The 22,273-nt window shown below is 37.2% G+C and overlaps 1 protein-coding gene and 1 long non-coding RNA gene across 12 annotated transcripts in view; one reads left to right on the top strand and one right to left on the bottom strand.

Moving 5' to 3' along the window:
• Nucleotides 1-22,273, top strand: part of Nlgn1 (neuroligin 1) — a 901,140-nt gene that overhangs the window by 423,288 nt on the left and 455,579 nt on the right. The gene's annotated exons all lie outside the window — the stretch shown is intronic.
• LOC116095008 lies at nt 15,122-20,352 on the bottom strand. The gene is made up of 2 exons (XR_004120397.1): nt 20,281-20,352; nt 15,122-15,297 (listed from the first exon to the last, which is right to left on the bottom strand). It is a non-coding gene; the product is annotated as an uncharacterized LOC116095008 (long non-coding RNA).

Here is a 22,273-nt window from a genome sequence, read left to right as displayed (position 1 = left end):
TTTTTTTTTGTTTTTCTGCTTTTGTTTTTGTTTTATTTTGTGGTAAATATTTACCTTTTATTTTTCATACTGATCTGCCTCAATTTACAAATAATCTCTAAAAAAAATAGTAAGAAAAATGGCCACATATATAAAGGTAGTGTATGATTACGTGCCCGATTTCGTACACTAATAATTGCCTACTGCATGTCCGAGTGTACTCTAGGGTCCCATAAATGAAATCACTCTGCTCTCCAGCCCAGATTTTCCTCATGGATTTATATTTTTTTTTTGTACAAGACTCTGAGTTTTACTAAAAAGGAATACAAAATACCATTCTTTCTTTACTTTTTATCTATCCGTACTGCTCTTACCCTGAAAAATTGAAGTAGTTTTTGACACATAGACACAGCATAAATAAGTTGTAGCTTATGTTTGGAAAGTGTGCATACTTGGAAGGGATTGCATGCCCTATTAGTCAAAAAGCACTTTAAAGGCTAAGGCATTGGATGTTCTAGTCACTGCTCTTGTAAAAAGGTAAGATATATAATAACCAAAATAATACACTAAGCAGTTTTCTCACATTGTGCTACATTATTTTCATCTGCAACATAGAGTAGTAATAGAATTGAGTGAAAATTATATTACTAGAAAATGTACAAATCTCTTCAATGTATATTTCTTTCACCACGTTTCAATAAAATGAAAAGCCTAGCAGTAAATGCTCAGATTTGTATGGTGTCATTCAGCAGATTGCAAACAGAATCCCGTGAGCCAAGAAATTTGGTGATTTTACATGTAGAAGCAGAAACTTCAAAGGCAGTTAAGAACAACAGAAAATTATGACGGTCCATATATCTCTTCTATAATACGCATGTTGTTTCAACTGGGTTTTAATAAAGGTTAGGTGGTTGTCCATTTTTGGTTGATTACTCAGATGAGCATCCTAGAAGAGAGAGATTGTTTATTTAGGACAAAGTAAAAAAAAAAAAACAAAAGCAACAATGAAAGACGAGCTAATTGATACTATGCACAATAAATCATGTCTGTTGTTTTTATTCTACAAATAGACTCTAATATATTTGAGGAAGCTTAAGAGAAAAGTCAGCTACCCATATGTTCTATAATTTAGAAAGAACATAATGTCATCAGTTAATGTAGACACTAAGAAAATTCTTATACGACGCATTCCAGTCATGTTTGTTTATTTATTCACTGTAAACTGCACAATGGTCTTGCAAAGGCTTCTGTTAATTATTGAGAGTATTGCACGACATTTACATGAGGGTAAACATGACATTTCATGCCTTAGGGGCTGCGAGGGATGAAAATAACAAAAAAAAAATCAGTAAATGATATTCACGAGGTAGCAACTTAGTTCACAGTCAGCTTCTGGGTTATCATGGAGTCTAGAGAAACAGCGAGGGCCAGAGGAGGAAGGCACTCCAGACCGGAGTCTGAAGAGACTCCTGGATAGTGGATCCTGGGGATACATCACTGGCTTGCCAATATTGTACGTCCTCTCATTCTTTGTGTTGATGTGTATTGAATCTCTACACCTCAACATGGCTGACATTTATAGAATTTTCACATTTCCTCATGTCATGCTAACATCTCGCTTACGAGAATAACTGCAGTAAGAGGCATAATAATCCCAATCACTGTGTTCGCTAGTGCTGAAACCCGGTGTCATCTGGGGATTACAACCTTTCTTTTGTACACAGCAACAGAGTTGTTTTTTTTTTTTTTTGTATCATATTTGTCAATGTTTTGATGATAAGATTAATTGAAATGGCATTGTGGTGAACCGTTGTAATTACAGTTTTGAAGGCATCAGGGCTCAGTATTATCAATTTTCTTCTAGATCTTGGTAAATAAAAGACTGATGACTTCTTAATCTTATGTTGTTTCTTTTTCATCAAAATGGCTCTGACTTGTCTTAGAACAAGTGTTATGTTTTATTAATTCTCAAAAATTGATCAAATACTGACAGGAAGTGAAGTATGTGGTTTATGAGTTTCATGAGCTATTGAGATCAACGACTTTGAAAACGGAAAAAAAAAAATACAATGTAGATTTCCGCAAGTCTAGGCCAGAATCAAGCAGTCAGTCCCAGTTTGTACAGTGAACCATACAGCAAGATTTTAGACTCACCAGGAGGGCAGAAGTCACTCTCCTCGCTCATCCATTCATTTGTTCACTCAGGAACTCCGTGAAGTGCCCTCCGTAGGCTCTAAATACTCGTTGAGCAAAGTAGAAATTCAGCCTCAGTCTATCCTGTTTCTAGTTCCTGCTGACAAAGGAGGAGGGACAGTCCATTGTGACAGAAACATGCATTTTTATAAAATGTATTTCGTTTAAAAACAATGGAATACTGCAAACTATATTCACTTCTGAAACCAATTGTGAAGTTGAAATGGAGATAAACTGATTGAGTAAAGGCATGCTATCTCTAGTAGCAAGAGTTGCTGGGGATTTTCTTATGTCTTTAAAAAGGCAAAGATTTAGAGACAGGGGGAAATATTCCAAAATATTTTTAAATGATGCTAGCGCATTGGAAGCAAAATGATTTTTTTTTTTCAAAAAGTAAGGAAAGTACAAACTAGGCTCACAAGGCTGCCTGAGTCAGCCCCAGAATGTACCTGTGGCTGACTGAGCAGCGTTACCTTTTGAAGTGTGAAACGCAGAGGGATGGAGTCTCAGTGGAGTGATTAGCTGTGGGATGAATGTTGAACCAACCTACAGCACATGGGACAGGATTTTTCAGACTCCATAACTGTGATGGCAAATTCCCTTTCTTGCCTATCCTATGCAATGCGGTATAATAAACAATACTACTGTCGTTTAATAAAAAGATACTAATCTTTATCCGACACTGCTCCTACTTTAGTTCCAAGCTCACAAGAGCTTGGCTCCTCAATGCTGCCGTTCATGCGTTCATTCATTCCTTAGGCTTCCAAATTGTGTTCTGCCCTCTGCACCGCTGCCTACTTACTCCTGCCGGAGTGCCTGGCAGCCTTCCCACTCCGCTCCCCTCCACAGCATCTCATTTACAGGCACACTGTGTTCTTTCTTTTCTGCCCAAGACTTCCCCTGCACTGCCTACTCTGTAAACATGCAGGCACTGCTCCTTTGTCATTGTCTTTTTATTTGGAATTGTCCCAGTTCATTTTCTTAAAGACACTGCTGGTGTCTTTCCTAGACTCGTGTTTTCCAGAGGACCCTAGATCCTCCGACTCCACACTCACGTGCATTTCTATTGCATATCACCGCCAGGCAGAGTACCTTAAAAATAAAGCAGGGTTATGTTTTCTTTAATGTTTCTTCCAGTTTCTAACCTCTCAGTGCTTAACACAGTTTCTGGCATCCATTCCATGGCTTTCTTCTGTTTTGTTTTTTTCCTGCTATTTTCTTTCCCTTTTTATTTTATTTTATTTTATTTTTTGTTATTGTTTTGTTTTCGGTGTATCCTGGCTGCGATTTCCCCTTCCTCCATTCCTTTCAGCCCTCTTATGCTATCTGGGATTTCCCCAGATCCATTCCTTCTCCATTTTCCTTCAGAAAAAAAAGCAAGCCTCCTAGAGATAAACAGGAAACACCATATAACAAGATATACTAAGTAAGACCAAGGATAAGCCCTCATACCAAGGCTGGGATGGCAACCCAGTAAGAGGAAAAGGGTCGCAAGAGCAGATGAAGGAGTCAGAGACCCTCCACAACCACTGTTATCAGTCCCACAAAAAACGCCAAGCCAACAAAGAAAACATATACAGAAGACCTCCCACCGACCAAGCAGTTGTCCTCGTGTCCTTGACCCACCCGTCTGACTCCTACATCTCTTCCTCCCCCTTCTACAGGGTTCCCTGTACTCTAAGGGGAGGGCCCTACTTTCCTGAAAATTTCAAGCCTATTAAAGAACATCTCTGTTCTTATTAACAGAGGTTGCCTTCTATGTCAGTCATCTTTCTGTTACTATGATAAAACACCTGGACAAATCAACTAAAAGAGTAAAAATGTTTATGTTGAAACATCATCTTGCCGCTTTCAGTGTATGGTTTCTTGGTTTCATGAGCCCAATGGCAAACCAACATCGTTGATGACAGTACACAAAATAGAATAGAACCTGGGTATCCAAGAGAGGAGAAGGCAGAATTCTAATATTACCTTCAGTGCCACATCCCTATTGCTATAAGTAGAAGCAATAATTTATGACAGAAAAGAAAGTTTTAAAATCACTTGAATAATGCTAGCATTTTTAAGTTTTTTTACTTTGTGTTAAAATAAAGTTTAAGGGAGATGTAGTATTTCATTTTTTTAAATTGATGACTATTTCCATTATGTATTGTTGGTGGGTATGAGGGGAAGGGGTGTGAGTGTTTCTGTTCCTGCCAGGTCAGGTGAGAGGACAAGATGTACGAGTTGAATCTGTTCCCTCCTTTCACCATGTGGGTCCTCAGACATGTGTTAACGTTCTTCCATTAAGCCTCACCTCCTGAAAGGCAGCCACAGACAGGTGAGGAGCAGCCAGACATTTAAGATCCATCACCGCCTCTGCAGGCGTCTTTGAGAAGTTTCATCCACTCGAGACAGGTTGTTTCTTATGGCAGTTGCTTGCTTGTTGCGGGTTCTCAACTTCCCCGTTTCTGGGGCCAAGCTATCATCTTTCCGTTGGCCCATCTGACCAAGTTGGCTCTTGACCGCTTGCTTCTGCCCTCATAGCCCAGGTCATCTGTTGCTCATGTTGGCTGGTGCTGCGTGTATTAAGTGCTTCAGAGGGAAGAGATGATGCCACTCAGGTTAAAACATAAGTCCCAGGTTTTATCAGGTTGGCTAAACTCTCAAAACCTGGAAGAGTGTTCTGCATGTATTACAAAGAGACTTCAGTAAACCTATAATTGGATTCACTGGGCTTTTCCTTGGGTTGTTGCATAGGGTTTAAATAACAGGGGCTTGCACTGAAACAGTTAGCAGGAAAGAGAAAGAGCCACATGTAAAAAGCACATCATATATCCCTCACAAACGACCTAGAGCTTTTTAAAGATAACCTCAGTTCCCTCCATTAGCCAGAAAGCTACCTGGATATCCCGATCCAAACATTTTCTATCCTAGAACTGTTTTATGCATGAATGATATAATTGATTAAAACTCATTAGTGATTTCTGCATCCCCAGGAACTTAGTGTGTGTGTGTGTGTGTGTGTGTATGCTCTTCACATACTCGCTCTGCGTGTGTGAAATGATGAAAACACTGATATTAAGGAACCTGAGGATCATGGTAAATATTGATCCTTGAAGTCAGAAAGGTGAAATAACACAGAAAAATAATTTTACAGATATATTAAGCATTTACAGATATACTAAGCTGCAGGGTTTAAGTCTTTTTTTTTTTTAGAGGAAGATTATATTTTTTACGGACATGTGTAAAAAAACAAACAGAAGATGGTGTTTCCGTTAGTTTCTGCCTTTTGATTTCCCATCCGTTTTAAACTGAATTGCAGATACGCAGCTCCTGCCACAAAGAGAAGCCGGAGAGAGAGGTTGGGAACTTTTCTGTAGGTGTGTGAGGCTATGGATTACATAGGTCAGATTCTCCTCCAGGTCTTCCTGCCCGCATGGCTCTCTGAGCAGCTAGCAGCATGCCAACCATAGATTTACTCTTTAAAAAACCCGCAAAAACCCTGAAGCCTAAATGAAGCAAGGTCTCTGAAGTGAATTCTGCCTTTCTATAGCACAGAGGAGAGCCCCGAGATGAAACACATCTGAGACATATTAATTTTTGTGTCATAGCTTCTGGATTATTGTTTTTAAGCCTGGGAAATGGCATCATACATAGAAAATTCATCATTCTTGGTTAATATGCAGCATACTCAAATAAGCATAAGCCATTTAACTGATTCTTTGTGGTAACATTATCATAATTAGCAACAATTATTTCTGACAGGAAAAAGATTTGTAGTGATTTTGTATTATTTAGTTATGCTAAAATTCTTCAGTTTTTTTAACTTCATATGAAATTAAACTTTAAGAAAGATGTATTATTTCTTTTTAGTAAAGAAATCTGTTTCATTAGACAGTTTTGCCATGAAATATGGTTCCACGTTATCTCCTAATTTCTGCTTTTAAAAATATAATTTGTCTTTTTTGTTGTTTAGAAACTAATCTCTAACATTTACTAAATTGTTGTGCACAGTTCATAGTGGAGTCCTTTTCAGAAGGAACACATCTAGAAGGATCCTAGACTAGGCTTCGATTTTATACTAAACTAGAAAAAAATTTTTTTTCTTAGTAACATTTCCCTCTAATTCAGTCACGTTTTTATTTTGGAAATTAATTTATTAAATGAGTCTCTAATTTCCACAATGTCACCGTCTCTTTTCATATCAATAACTAGCCATAGTTTTCTACAAGTTCTGTAAGGAGAGGACCGTAGCATGAATAAGTGGACAAGAGGGAAAGGGCTCCGAAAAGCAAATGTCTGAAAATGTTTCTGGAGTTGGTGAATTTCACTTTAAAGCCTACCAGCAGTTCTTTCTCTTCTTTAATATTTAGACCTTATTTATTATGTATTGTGTGTATGTGTGTGTGTGTGCACGTGTATTCACGTATGTGTGTGTGCACATATGACATCTGGAGAGCAGACAGTTGTCAGGCATTAGTTCTTTGCTTCTACACCTGATCCCAGGCATGAGATTAAGGTCTTCAGGTTTAGCAGCAAGCATTTTTTACCCAGTGAGCCATCTTACTGACCCGCACTTACTCCTTACTCCAAAGTGAACCCTAACCAGTCATTAGAGAAATCAAACATATTCTAAGCAGAGTAAGTGTCCAAAGAATTTCTCATGATGACCTCAATGTTAGAGACTGATTATAAAAAGAATGAATTTATATTCTGTTAACCCTTTGTCAAGCCTGGGGGGTTTTGAAATAGGGAAAATTCCAACCTATACTTAACATGCTCTCCCACGAGCTCTGTCCAGCTGCAGTCCAACCAAGCCCTTTCCTTTGCTCTTCCTATTCCCAGAAATCGCCTTCAGAGGGCGCTGCCCAAGATTGTGATGGACCAGAGTCCCGAAAGTGGAGGTTAGCAGTTATGGTTACCTAAACGATCAGGCCCTAAAAATGCATCCATGTAATAATATACAGACTGAGCATGTCATGTGCATATATATGCAGCAACAGTTAATGAAGAGAAGGATCATGAATTGGAAAAAGGGCGAGGAAGATTGTAGAGGAAACTTGGAAGGAGGAAACAAGTGATTAATTATATTTTAATGTCAAAAATTAAAAGAAATTATTGGAAAAAGTGCTTAGATTGGGATGGTGTCTATGTGTGCTTTATAGAAGTAAATGTTCTGAATGGTTATTGGTTGTGTCTGAGAAACTTCTGACTCACTCTCCTGACCCACTAATACAGGCAGACAGAATTGGTATAGGATACGGCAGTCTCTCTCAGTGTAGCCTAGTTTGGCATTAGGAAGAATGGTTCACTCAACTTTGGAAATATGGCATTGTATAGACAGACAAACAAACAAACAAATACCCAATGATCTAACTTTTTCTTCCTTATTCTCCTAAACAGTTCTACTTGCTTTTTTAAATTTTTGATACTAATTTCTAACCTTTATTCTAGCTTAATAGCACTAAAAGTTCTTGTGGATTTTTTTTTTTTTTTTAATATGTAAGTACACTGTAGCTGTCTTCAGACGCACCAGAAGAGGGCATCAGATCTCATTACAGGTGGTTGTGAGCCACCATGTGGTTGCTGGGATTTGAATTCAGGACCTTCGGAAGAGCAGTCAATGCTCTTGCCCAATGAGCCATTTCTCCAGCCCCAAAATTCTTGTTTTTAAACTATTATTAGAATGCATTAATGAAGTTCAGTGCCCACGTTAGTTATTTTCTTTGAGATAAGTTGATACAATTTAGACATTAGCAGAAATTCTGAATGCCTTAAGATCATCAATGTTTAATTAAAACTCTCTTTATAATATATTAAATTGCATGTATGTGCATATTTTATAATTTATAAACAGATTTTCTCCAGTCTTCTAAAAATCCTGTAAATTCTCTTGTTGTAAGTAGCATGGCTGGAATAAACCACAATGCACACATGTAATCTTAAACTGCCCAATATGTATTTTATGAAAATACATAAAAAGAAGTAGCTAAAACTTATTTCATTCATCCAATACATCTAAATATTTCTAACTTGCATCAATATCAAATGGTTAATATTTTTTATTCTTTAAATCCTACAGTGTTTCAATTCATTTGGCAAGTTGACAACTGGCAAAATAATTCATAATAATTTATAATTCTATGAAACAATAAATGTATATTTAATAGAAAATTATAGTTTTGCTAAATGTTTTTAGAAATTTAAGTGAATTAAAATTAGTAATTTTAAGTGAAATTAAAAAGTACATTAGTAACATGAGCCAAATGTCAAGTGTCACTAATCTCACAAGGCCAGTGACTCCCAATGTGTGGAGAATAGTTTTCTATATGTATGGTGAACCTTACAAATACATAATACTTTCAGAGAACAGTCAAAGCAAGAATTCTCAATCCAAAGATTTATCAGTTTTATTCATGTATATATTCATTGTACAATAATACAATGTATAGGTATACATAGAAGATAGAAGCTGGGCATTCTGTTACATGCAAGCGCTTCAGGAGCAGAACCAGGGGACATGAGTACTTCAGAGAGACTTCGGGTTAGACAAGCAAACCCTTGGTCCATAACAAAAAGAAAGTAGAAATTTAAAGACATCATAGTATTTGTTGTTTTATTGCTAATTTTCTAAAGAAAACAAAACAAAAGTCTTAAAATGCATGGGTTAGAAAACCCTTGCTGTTTCTTAAACATTGATATTCCATTTACCCATCCGTGGGCTTTGGGGGCCTCGGGATCAGATTTAATGCTTGGTTTTAATGCCTGTTGTAGCTGGAAAAGGGGATTCACAAAACACAAAGGTGCAGTAACACACTTAAGGAGCAGCGCATTGTTAATCGCTGAATATTTAAAGCTGCATAATGGTCTTCTTGATAATTCTGAGGGCTGAATGCTTGTCAAACAGGATTAAATTGTCACCGTTTCTACTTTGTAACATTGTTGGCTGCAAGCTTATTCTCAAGAGCAAAAAGGAAAAGAAAAAAACCCCGTCAGCTTTGCCATCTTTATGTGACTCTGGTAGTCAAGAAATCTTCATTTGGTGGTTTATTTGCAAGAATACTTTGAAGATTCCTGTCCCTTGTGAGTGCTAGTTTTAATAAATTAGGAAACACAGACAGTAAATCCACTTAACTAGGTTCACATCCCCTGCAATATGCCTTGCCACAACACCAGTGAGCCAGAACTTAATGGGCAACCATGTGAGATTCCCTCTGCCTTCCGAGTCATTGTAAACAGAGGATAAGGTATATGGGGGAGAGCAAATCATGTGCTAGGTTTGTATATGCAGATAATATTTCAGTGGGCCTCAAATATTTTTAATTATAATTTATTCTTAGTAAAACGTAATTATAGATACTGTGATTTTCTCCCCACTCTGGGCACCCCATCACCAGTATTACTGATATAAGTGTGGTCATTCCTTATTGGGAGATTTCAGTATTAAACTGAAAATAATGAGCTGATGACTCTGATGCTGCGGCATGAGGAAATCCGTCCCAATGGCTATGAGTAACAACTGCAGTCTGTGTATTTCATTTTCCCAACCACAGGCTTGGATTTATGTGACCTTTCAATTCGTTGAGCATGAAAGCCACAGCTGACCATCTGACAAGCCCAGAGTGGGCCCAAATGATCCCTTAGGCATCTTAAAAATGTGCGTAAGAAAGGGACAGAGAAAAGTATGTTATCCACTGGACAAAAATAAATGGTTCAGAGATTGAGAGTCCAGCTTTTAAAAATGTCCTTAAGTTTTCATTAACGTCATACAGAAACAAAGTTATATTTTCACATATCTTCATCTAGGAAGCTCTAGTGAAAGGAATTGAAAAAACTTGTCAAGCAAAATTTATTACCTTTAGGAGTGTTTTAAAGTGCTGTTATCATGGTAGGTTTTTATTTTTAAGTATATAAACAAATATAACTTGTCGGGTTTTTCTCTTTTTAATCTCATTTTACCTGTTTATCATCTATTGTGCAATTTCTGTGAGTGTATTCTTACTTGTGTGTATGTTTATGTGTGTGTGTGTGTATGTTTATGTGTATGTGTGTGTATGTTTATGTGTGTGTGTGTGTTAATCTGTGTGTATAAAGGACAGCTTGCTGGAATTGGTTCTGCAGTGTCGTCTCTCTAAGTGTGAAACTCAACCGTTAGGTTTTGTAACATTTGTCTTTACCGGTGGAGCCATCTAGCCCATCCTCCTTTACATTTTGAAATTTTAGAATTTAACCCAGGACCATAGACAGACAAGAGCAGAGATACATGCTTCCCTATACCAACACAGCTCCCATCACTTCTTTTTAATGAAAATAGTGAGCAAGTGAAAATGTATTTCAATCACATATTTCAGAATGGACACCATGAGCTAAGTGGTTTCTTAGGAGTTTCCTGTTTACTCTATTTGTCTATCACCGAAGGTGTTGCATTATTGAAAACTAACTGATGATTACACTCTGTTCTAGAAAGCTCAGGGAGTTCTTGGCCAAATTAACTGGATGCTGGTGTTGTGTAACCTGGTCTTTATTTACATGGAGCTCTGTATGCTCTTTTGGACTAATGAGAAGAGGATCTTGGAGGATTAGTCCTCAGAAACGGAAAATTAAAATTACCACGCTATGCATTTTTATCTTTCGTTTCTTGCCCTAGAATTCTTAGACTTCCCAAATGAGTGCTCACATTTTTCAGAATAGTAAGAAGTCTAGTCTTGAAGGCAATTTCTGGTATTTAAATATGTCTTAACACACAGCCAGACAGAGCTTGTCTGGAGTCACAGAACAGATGGAATAAACAGGATCAATTGTAAAGGTTATAGACATCCTGCTTTCCTTAATGTGGCCCTCATGAGGCAATTAATTTAAAAAGTCTACCAAATTAATGTTATTTAAGGCTGAATAAAAATGTTGCTAATAACTAGATGGTATCTCTTTCCTGCTCCGCCTTCTTGTTTGGGGAATATGGTGTCAGGGCTGCGTAGTGACATCCCAGAAGTTGGGATCCAGCGGGGTTTCCTCAGGGCCTGCTGGAAATGCTACCTTAATTCTTAATGAATCCTGAGTTAGTTCTTTGCAGAATGTGATATTATAAGACCTGCAGCCTGAGTGCTGAGTTGCCCTCTGGCTTTCTGTCTAGCTGGTAGTAATTTCCTCTGACCTGCACTCCTAGAATGTGTTCTCTGCCACAAATGAACTAGCTTCAAACCTTTGAACTTCCAAAGCTATGCGTTAAGGAAGCCCCTGTTGCGTTCAGTAGGCTGTCACAGAAAGAGGCCAATACCCACATAGTGCATGCTTACAACCTAAAGCATACTGGTTTTGTAACTTCATTTGTTAGTATGTATATGGGGCAGTTTCTGTCTCTATTTGCCTCTTTCTTTCCCTCCTTCTCTTCCTTCCTCTCTTTGTGTGTATGCGTGTGTGTGTGTGTGTGTGTGTGTGTGTGTGTGTGTGTGTGTGTGTGATGAGAGAAACCTACTCTCCTATAGGAAATGATTAATCTGCTTATTAAATCTGAGAAATATCCCTTCTACCATGTGTGATGTAGATTACCATGGCAGCAGATGATATGGACCAGTCTGAGTCTCAGAGCTAAGACTGAAGAAAGCTGATGCCCAGGACTCAAGAGGCGCCACCTAGCTGGAGCTGCTGTTTTGTTTATTTATTCTACCCCAGGTTTTAAAATATCTTATAGTAAGTAGCCTTATATGTGGCACTAAAAAGACAGAGACAGCACTATATACATACTAATGAATGAAGCCACAAAATCAATCTGCCTTGTATTTATGTATGTATTTGTTTGTAAATATTTGTAATGGTAGCAACTGAAAAAAAGAAGAGGCCAAAAATTTAAGAGGGAAAAAGTACCATGAGAAGGATTATAAGAAAGAAGGGGGGATGGTGGAATTATGTAATTATCATTTTTAAAAATATACTTATGTTTCTGAAAAAAATATTGGAGGGTACTGTCCACTAATCAGAGAGCAGACCTTTAACCTTGTTCTTCTGATCATATACAGATCTCCTTATGGAGACAAGGTGACAGAAACATTCAGACAGATTTTATCACCCATCCTAGCATCAAATAACTCAGTTACATTAGAAGGTAAAACACACTAAAACAAATTAATATTTAGTTTGTTTTTAAAAAGAAAATTAAATTATGCACTTAATATTGAGTTTTTAATCATAATAGGCTTGACTCTATTCTTTACATAATGCATACATATGATAAATAATTGTAAAGAGTAGGAACCAAATACATTCTGACTATCGCACGGTGTAGATATTTATTCACATTTTCATCAATTCCGAAATTGCATACTGTTTACATATTGTGAATCCTGCAACATTTTTTGTGATGCAAATAAATTTACAGGTACTTTTAAAAACAGGGAAATTTTAAGATACTAGTATCTTAAGCAATTAATGGACACTGTTGAAAGCTGTCAAAGTTATTTCGTGTCCTTCAGTAGTTACAAAAAAAAAAAAAATTCATGGAATATCTTCTCATGGTAGTCCCTGGTTGGTGTGGTATTCCTCTAAAGGACTTACGTGTTAAAGACATGGTCCATAGCAAGTTACTGACTGGGAGGCTGGAGTACGATGGCCATGGCTGTTCAGCAGACTCACTTACAACTAAATCGGCTATAGGTGGAGGCTGAGAGAAGAAGGTAAAACACCTGTGAAGTACCTGCTCCTGCTCCCCTGCTCAGTTATCTTTCTTTGGGTTACCTTTTCCTGACCACTGTCATTGGGACTGCTGTTTTACCATGAGTGTCCCACCATGAGGAACTTGATCGATATTTCCTTGGCCACAATAACATTGAGCAGTGAAGATTTTGATGCATTGACTGTTCACACCAATAATCATCATCATCACCATCATCTTCTTCTTCTTCTTCTTGTTCTTCTTCTTCTTGTTCTTCTTGTTCTTGTTCTTGTTCTTGTTCTTGTTCTTCTCCTTCTCCTTCTCCTTCTCCTTTTTCCTCTTCCTCTTCTTCTCCTCCTCCTCCTTCTCCTGCTGCTCCTCCTCCTCCTCCTGCTCCTCCTCCTCCTCCTCCTCCTCCTCCTCCTCCTCCTCCTGCTCCTCCTGCTCCTCCTCCTCCTGCTCCTCCTCCTTCGCCTCCTCCTCCTCCTTCGCCTTCTCCTCCTCCTTTGCCTCCTCTTCCTTCCTCCTCCTCCTCCTCGTTTTGGTTTCTTGAGACAGGGTTTCTGTGTGTATCCTTGGATGTCTTGGAACTTACTCTGCAGAGCAGGCTGGCCTTGAATTCAGAGGTATACCTCCCTCTGCCTCACACGTGCTGGGATTTAAAGGTGTGTACCACTATGAGGAACTGCCAGGCTTTCTTTGAGTTTCTATATAAGGTTGTATAATTAGTTTCTTTTAGAACCTAATGTATAGTTTGCAACAACAGTGGAAGCTGCCTGCCTGTAGAGGCTTGGACGGAGTGTTCCTCACAGCCTCATGAGGTTGAATTGTGTGTTTCCCAGATGGTAGACCTTCTTATGGGAAATTCTGGAACTTTTTGGAAGTAGAGCCTCGCTGGAGATAGTGACATATCAGAAGTGCTGATTTCTGGAATAAAGATCAGACCATGTCTGACTTTTGACAAAAGCTTTTGCTTTCTTATCTGCTAGGACATCAGGAAGCTCCTTACCTGCCTTGCCACACTGGACCTACTTGACCCATAGCTACCTCACCATGGTGGGGTATAAGTATCTTTGGCAAAACTTTAAGTTGTTTGTCTTAGGTATGTGGTCACAGAAATGAGAAAATTAACTAGGACAGAAAATCGGTACTAGCATTTGGGTTTGCTACTGTGATTATCTTTATCAGGTGATTCACAAGTTGTTTGAATTGACTTGTGGAAGGAGTATGGATGAGTGCAGAACTGGGCACTAAATATGCTCTAGTATGTTCTAAGCAGAGTTTTACAGGCATATGTTTGCCAAGTCAGAATGCTGATAGGAATATAGGCAGTGAAGACAATGCCTGGAAGGCTTCAGAGAGCCTTAATATTCATCCACGCTATCTAGTTGTTGATCTTGAATATATAATCATGTCTACAATATTTTTAAATTTTACCCTTTGTGTTTCTTCTTTCTCAAAGTAATTGATCTCATAATGCTTTCCAGAGTGGCTTATTGCCGTTTATACTTTCTATTTGTTCAATTTCAGCCAGGGATAGAATTACTGGCAATATAATGTGATTAAAACATAGTTTTAAATTCAATCAGTTTACCAATATTTTACATGCATTAATTATGTTTAGCAGCACTTACTTCTATATGTTAAAGAAATACGTACATAGTAATCTATTCACACAGCCCAAGTTGTATTGATAGAGATTTATAATTCTCTAATTCATAGATAACAAGATTCCCACCCAGCCTCTGAGCTGTTGTAAGTTAATGACATTCACGTTTTGATAATGTCTTAGCCAAGGGAGGTCATGTAGCCAGTGAAGCAGAGAAAGGAACGAAGATTGCCATTCTTGAATCCGTTCCATCAAAGTGACAAAATGGATCTATAATAAACAATAGCTTAGTGACTTTATAAGCCTGCAGCATCCACTGCAGCACACAGCAGGCAAGTTATTTACAAAATGGGGCTCTTGAAAATATGACTCCATTTCTAGGTCCTTTTCAACAAAATGGATTATCACTCTGCATTTACTTAAAACACATGGTTGCTTCATTATTTTATAAAATATGATGACACCATACAAGTAGGAAATATTGTTGAAGTACAGCCTAGTTAACAAATAATCACACTATTTTAAATATTATTTAATTATTTGGGATTTTTAAAGTTTTTTATATAGAATAATTTTCTAGGAATCAAAACATTCTGGTCTTATTTAGCATATGTTGTAGCTTGCATGCAAAATAGTACTAATGACAAATTGAATGCATATAAATGTTGGTTAATATAGGAATGGGCAGGAAGTAACTTAAGAAATACAGGATCAAAGTACAAGCGCTTTATCAGGGCAATATTATAAGGCATGATGAAGTAGTTAGACAGTACCCCTAACTCTCATGCCACATGAACACTGCAGCTGCAAAGTTGGGCACACAGACCCTGAGGTACTACGCTGGAGGCTCAGATCCAACACTGGCATTCAAACTGGATACTGTCAGCCTCTGAAAGATAAAAGTATTGTGATTCAATTTGAAATAATACAATATAAAATTGGTAATTCATACTCAGTGCTGTATACTTGTTCCATTAAAGAAAGATATAATTCTGTGGAACATTTAGTTTATTTAATTTTCATGAAAGTCTCATGAATTCTCAGTTTTTATAGCTATTTTATATTAATTAAAAATAATCTCACAATTTTAAATCCTTGATAACACAGTTATTCTTCAAATAGACTAGGCCTTTCTTTAGCTGTGCATGCCCTTTCATTTTCATCCTGTGAAACTTAGTTTCTGGATTCAAGTTAACACTTTCCGGAGTTTACATACATTTAAAACTCGGATTGTCCTATATAAATCACTCCCTTCAAAGGCTATATTTCTTTAAGCAATAAAATTCTGCCACTAGCCATCAAGCTATTATCTTAGTTGCTAAATTTTATTGATTTATGTTCAATATGGTTCATATGTTAATACTAGTTCATGTGCTAATAAAAATGAGCACAAATAAAGGAGACCCAGCAAAGAGCTCCCAGGAAGACAGAGCTCCCGGGATGACAGAGCTCCGACTTCCCTCCAGGTATCCAGGATTACCCAGGAAAGAAATCTGGGTTGCTTTGCTTGTTCCTTTCTTTAGAGTAATTTTGAAAACTAATAAATCCTGCAGATTTTTCTTGAATGAAGCATAATAAAGTTATTTCTACTGTGGCTAGCATGTATAGACCCATATCATTTCCACTGCAGCAACAGGTAATGAAATCTTGGGTAATTATCAATTATTACTTAACAACCACTCCTGCACGTTACCAGTAGACATGGAATTCTGTGGCATTAGACACTAACAAAAAGGAAAAGCCTCATCTCACAGATGATGAACTTGCCTAGAGCATCTTTCTGACTGAGATATACAGCAATCCTTTGTCTAAAGGAACTGCTGTTTCCATTTATAATGATAAAAATATAGCTGTGCATATAATTTAACATGATTTTTATCTGTGGCCTACTTTTTTTATACTTTTGGACTATTTTTGAGAATCTAATTAATATTAAAAATAAAAATACATAATATTCAAAGCTATTTGTCTCCTTATGATACATGGTACAAACATTCATGAATTATTTTCTTTTAATATTTAAGTTGTATACAATTTAGTGAATATAAATTTTATTTCAAACTAGAATGTGTTTTTTTTTTTTAATGATACTTCTACATTTTTGTTTAGGAGTTCAAGATTACATGGCTTTACAAGTTACTTTGTGATTAATTTCTCTGAATCTTAATGGTTTTGGCTTTTTCTTGCCATGGGCAGCTGTGGTTGGGAAGTTCAAGAAACTAGTAGTTGCTCAGTCCCATGAGGCTAGTTGTTTAAGCAGGTCTTCTATAGAAGTAGGTCCCAACAGATGTATTGGCAAGAAAATGCAAGCAGTCAAAGAAGAGTGAATCTTCCTTCTTCTGATGTCCTTCTATAGTCCTCCAGTGGAAGTTGTGGCCCTGATTAAAGGTGTGCCACACCAGGCCTCGATCTACGACTTGCTTTGTCCCAGGTTGACCTTGACCTCACAGATCTCCTTGTCTCAGTCACCTGGGATTAATGGCATGTACTACCTTGCCTGGGCCTAAGCTTTTCATAGGCTGTATGCCTCAAGATCTCCTTGGCAAGATTCAAGGTCAGAAACTTGTATCTTCAAGCCTCAAGATCTAGATCACAAGTGTGCCCTCTGATTCTGGATTGTAGTTCATTCCAGATAGTCAAGTGGACAACGAGGAATCCCCATTACACTACCAAAGAAATCTGTGGATTCGATGTAAATCTTAACAAAACTCCAACACAGTTCTTTACAGAACATGAAAAGACAATGCTCAATTTCATATGGAAAAATAAAAAGCCTAAGATAGCTAAAAACAATTCTGAAAAATAAAAGAATTGCTGAAAGTATCAGCATTTCTAAATTCAAGCTGTATTATTGAGCAATAGTAAAACAAACACACACACACACACACACACATACACACATGGTACTGGCATTAAAAAAGACACACTGGTTAATAGAATTGACTCAAAGACCGAGATCTAAATTCACACACCTATGGACAGCTGTTTTTTTATGGAGAATCCAGAAATACACAATGGAAAAAAAAAATGGCACTGGTATAACTGGATGTCTGCACGTTGAAGAATATAAATAGATCCATATTTATTACCCTGCACAAAACTCGAGTCCAAGTGGCTTACAGACCTCAATAAAAAATCAGATACACTGAATCTAATAGAGGAGAAAGTGAGGAATAACCTTGAGCAAAATGACACAGGCAACATCTACCTCAACAGAAAACTAATAAATAGCATAGGCAGTAAGACCAACAATTAATAAATGAGACTTCATGCAACTAAAAAGTTTCTGAAAATCAAAGGACAATATTAATAGGACAAAGTGTCACCCTACAGAATGGGAAATTTTCACCAACTCCACATCTAAAAGAGAAGAGAGAGAGAGAGAGAAGAATGGATGCATTTTAGGAAACTAGATATCAAAAAAACCCCAGACAATCAAGTTATAAATAGTATACAGATCTAAACAGAGAATTCTCAATATGGGAATCTCAAATGGTTGAGAATCACTTAAAGAAACACTCAACATTTATTAATGTTGCCTTAACATGCTATTTGGGAAATTCAAATCCAAAGGATCCTGAGATTCTATCTTCTACCCTTCAGAATGGCTAAGATAAAAATCACAAGTGACAGTACATGCTGTCAAGATGTGGGGCAAATGGAAAATCCTCGTTTGCTGGTGTGACTACAAAATTGTACAGTCCCTATGAAAATCAATATAGCAATTCCTCAGAAATTTGGGAATAAATCTACATTCAATGACCAACTATACCCTTGGGCATATATCCAAAGGACAGTTGTTCAACTATGTTCATTGTGGTTTTATTCATAATAGCTAGAAGCAGATGTACCTAAACTAAAGAATGAATAAAGAAAATGTGGCACATTTACACAGTATAGTATTACTCAGGTGTTAAAACAAAATGACATCATACAACTTTGCCAAATGGATGAACTGAAATCAAATTATCCTGCATGAGGTAACCCAGATCTAGAAAGATAAATGGGTTATATGCTCTATCAGAAGTGGAATTTAGCGGTAAAGTAAAGGATAACCATGCTGCTACTGCAGACCCAGAGAGGATAAGGAACAAAGAAGGACAAGGAGGAGGCAGGCATAAATCTCCCTAAAAAGCAGAAATAGAGTAGATTTTGCAGGTGGACTGGGAGTGGGTAGGAGTGGAGTGGGCACTGCACCCAGTTAGCAACACAGAGGCTGCCTCAAGCAGCTAGTGGAAGTGACTACATAAAACAAAGAAAAATATTAACCAGAAATAGACCAAGATTGGAGGTTTCCACTGCTCCTTCCCCTTGAAACTGGAAATTTTCGGAGTCAGAGGGTTTGAGGACACTGAGAGCAAGGTCCAATGAATCAACAAAGAAGGGATCATGGGGACTTAACAGACTGACTGATAAGCAATCAGATCCGATATAGGTCTGCCCTATGTCCTCTGCATATATGATATGATTGTTGATTTGATGTTTTGGGAAGGACTTGTGACCATGGGAATGGCATGTCTCTGACACTTTTGCCTAGTTTGGGGACACTTTTCCTCCTACCTGATTTCTTAGCCCAACCTTTATGTGAGGATTTGTGAGGATATGCCTGGTTTTATTTTACCTTGTGCTGTGTTTGCTTGGTCTCCCTGGGAGGCCTGCATTTTTTCTGAGTAGAGATAGTGTGGGGAGTGGATTTTGAAGAGTGGATCCTGAGGAGAGAGGAAATGAGGAATCTAAAAGGAGTGGAGCAAGGGGAAGCTACAGTTGCAATCGCCATGCAGATGATGAGAAAAAAATAAAATAAAATAAAATAAAAGTAAAAAAAATCCTGGTGTAATAATTTAATTTCAAAAATTGTTTTGAAATATCTTATTTGAAACATACCTCATTTTGAATAACCTAAGACAAAGCAATATATTAGTAAATAAAAAGCAGTGTGTGTATACGTATATACATATATATTCAAAAGCATTGTATTAGTTGTCTCTTTTTTCCCTCTCTGTTCCCCCCCTCTGTCTCTCTCTCTCACACACACAGAGGCACACAAACCACTTTTTCTGTAAGAGATATAAAAATATAAAATGCCATTTGGATATAATATATACACCAAATCCAGTTTTATTTTTGAAAAAATTAGTAACTACTAAAAATGCTGTATTTTCTCACCAAGAAAACTAACATTTTCAAAATTGCTGAATGGTAACAAACAAGAAATTCAATACCTAAGAGATTGGGGGCAATTTTGAAACTGTTTTGGGATATATAGTTAGATAGTCTGGAAGGAAGGAAGGAAGGAAGGAAGGAAGGAAGGAAGGAAGGAAGGAAAGAAAGAAAATAGGAAGGAAGGAAAGAAAGGAAGGGAAGGAGGAAGGAAGGGAGGGAGGAAGCAAAGGAGGGAGAAAGGGAGAAAGGAAGGAAGGAAGAAGGATTGGAGGAAGGGATGGAGGAAGAAAGAAGGAAGGAAGGATGGAAGGGAGGAAGGGAGGACAGAAGGAAGGAAGGAAGGTAAGGAAGAAAGGAAGGATTGGAGGAAGGATTGGGGGAAGGAAGGAAGGAAGGATGGATGGAAGGGAGGAAGGAAGAAAGAAAGGAAGGAAAAGAGGCAGGGAAGGAAGGAAGGAAAAAGGATGGAAGGGAGGGAGGGAGGAAGAAAAAAGGATGGAAGGAAGGAAGAAGGATGGAAGGGAGGGAGGAAGGAAGGAAGAGAAGGATGGAGGGAAAGAAGGACAGGATGAAGGGAAAGCAGAAATCTACTATCAAATTCCAGAGACACAATAATGTTTGCAAAATTGGCTGCCCAATTATTCAGTGCAGGCCAAAGGCATGTATACTCTCTAGGAAAAATGCGTGTGAGCTTAACTTAGAATGTTACCTTATGACATCCATGTAGATCATGCTCAGTGCAACAGGAGCGTGAATGTTCTTCGTAGCCATGACTCTTTGGTGTTTAGGAGAGTGAATCCCAGCTGTGATGGCATCTGTGATGCTCTAGGAGTTTTGTGACATCACCAGGTTTGAGTATGCTCCTCACAAGGAGACACTACAGTTACAGGTCTTTGAACCAGTTTTGAAACACTAATAATTTGATTAATCAATAATAATGATTAATAGATCTCAGTTCATAAACTATCAAGGGAGTTTTAAATTTGACTTTTTGATTGTATGATTTTCACGTTATTTTTCTATTTATTTTGTGTCTGTGTACACAATGCATGCTCCATATATGGAGATCAGAGGACAATTTGGGCGAGCTGAGGATCTCACTTCTCATCAGCGATGGCAGCATACATCTTAAACCACTGAACCATCTCTCTAGCCCCAAGAGTAGCTTCTATGTCAGGATGTAAATCTGGGCTGCAGTGCTAAGTGGCGAATTCTAACCAGGAAGCATATAAATTTAATTTTTAAAGAAAAATATAAAATGTTAATATATTTACATAGATTGAATAATATGTTTAGAAAAAAATAAAATTAATGAAATTTTAAAAACTCATTTAGGCAACATATACATAAAATGCTGTTTGTTTCACATTAAAAGGGCAATATGATTTACTTAAAAACTTCCTGGACTTTGAAATCAACTTCTATCTTTTTTATCCTCAGAAAGAGAAGTTTTCACAAGCTCATCAGTATCCATATGTCATAAACTTCCAACATTCTGACAATGGAGCCCAATATCATTGGAAGAATCAAAAGTTAGAACAGTCATATTTCATAAAACTTCTTATTAAAATGAACAATTCCGGTCTTCTATTTTTCTACGGCCATCAAGAAAATGATAGTGTACACATGGGAAAATGGAACTTGAATATATAATTACTTGCTAAATTGATCTAAAATCTTCATATTGATCTACTGGGTACCATAATATTCATTTCTGAAGAACAATATAAAATGTGTTATGAAAATCATCTAAAATATATTTACAAAATAGATGGTAATATCTCTTTAGGAAGTTGTGAATCCCTCTTATGAATTTACACAATGGGCTGAATAATTTTTAAATCATATGTTGAAGAAACAATTTTCTTCTTCTCTCCCAAGCTAAACATAAAAATGATGGAGAGGAAATTAAGAATATAGTTTCCACTCTTAATTTGTCATCGCATTGGCTCACTGTATAGTTACATTATTCTCCAAGTCAGAAGGATGTTTCTAAATTTTGCCATATATATTAAACAGTGAAATCAGAGTAGCACCCCTATTAATTTATAATTTTTTTATCTATGTTTAAATGCAGAGACTATAGTAATTATAGAAAATGGAAAAGCTTGTCTAGGATACTAAACATAAGCAAGTTTTTGCTTTGATGTGATACTCTGAATATTAAAAGACCATCTACTATAAGGGTGTTGAAGGACTCCGAAAAGCCTTTTGTCTTTTAATGGTACTAATATTCAGTAATTGAGCAAAACAAACACAGGACATGTGTAGACTGGGTTTGAGCTTTAAGAGAACATGCCAATTAGAGTCTATACCCCAGTTTTTTGATTGGCGAGCTACTAATTGGCACTACGCACCACGCAGCATTTTCTATGCATTTCAGCATAAATTGGTTTGAATTGCTGTGAACTTAAAAAATGTAGGCAATAAAAAACAGGTAATATGTCTCTTCAATGCACTGACGGGCCTCTCTACAGAGTGAGGTGAGTGGGGAGAGAGAGAGACCACCTCAAGGCAAAACCAGCGGAATTTAGCCAGTGTGTGCTCCTGATAGGAAATGTGTACTCAGCTTCAAATCCTTTAACTCAGCATGTAATTTTGAAAGTTTACATTAGGAAATTTTACAGATTAAAAAGAAAATAATTTAAGTATATTTTTGATTTTGTGATATAGGAGGCTAACTCATAGGTTGATGGAACTAT

This window comes from Mastomys coucha, unplaced genomic scaffold (genome assembly GCF_008632895.1).
Source record: "Mastomys coucha isolate ucsf_1 unplaced genomic scaffold, UCSF_Mcou_1 pScaffold17, whole genome shotgun sequence".
NCBI lineage: Eukaryota > Metazoa > Chordata > Mammalia > Rodentia > Muridae > Mastomys > Mastomys coucha.
The sequence above is the reverse complement of the archived record's forward strand: the minus strand, read 5'-3'. Positions and strand labels throughout refer to the sequence as shown.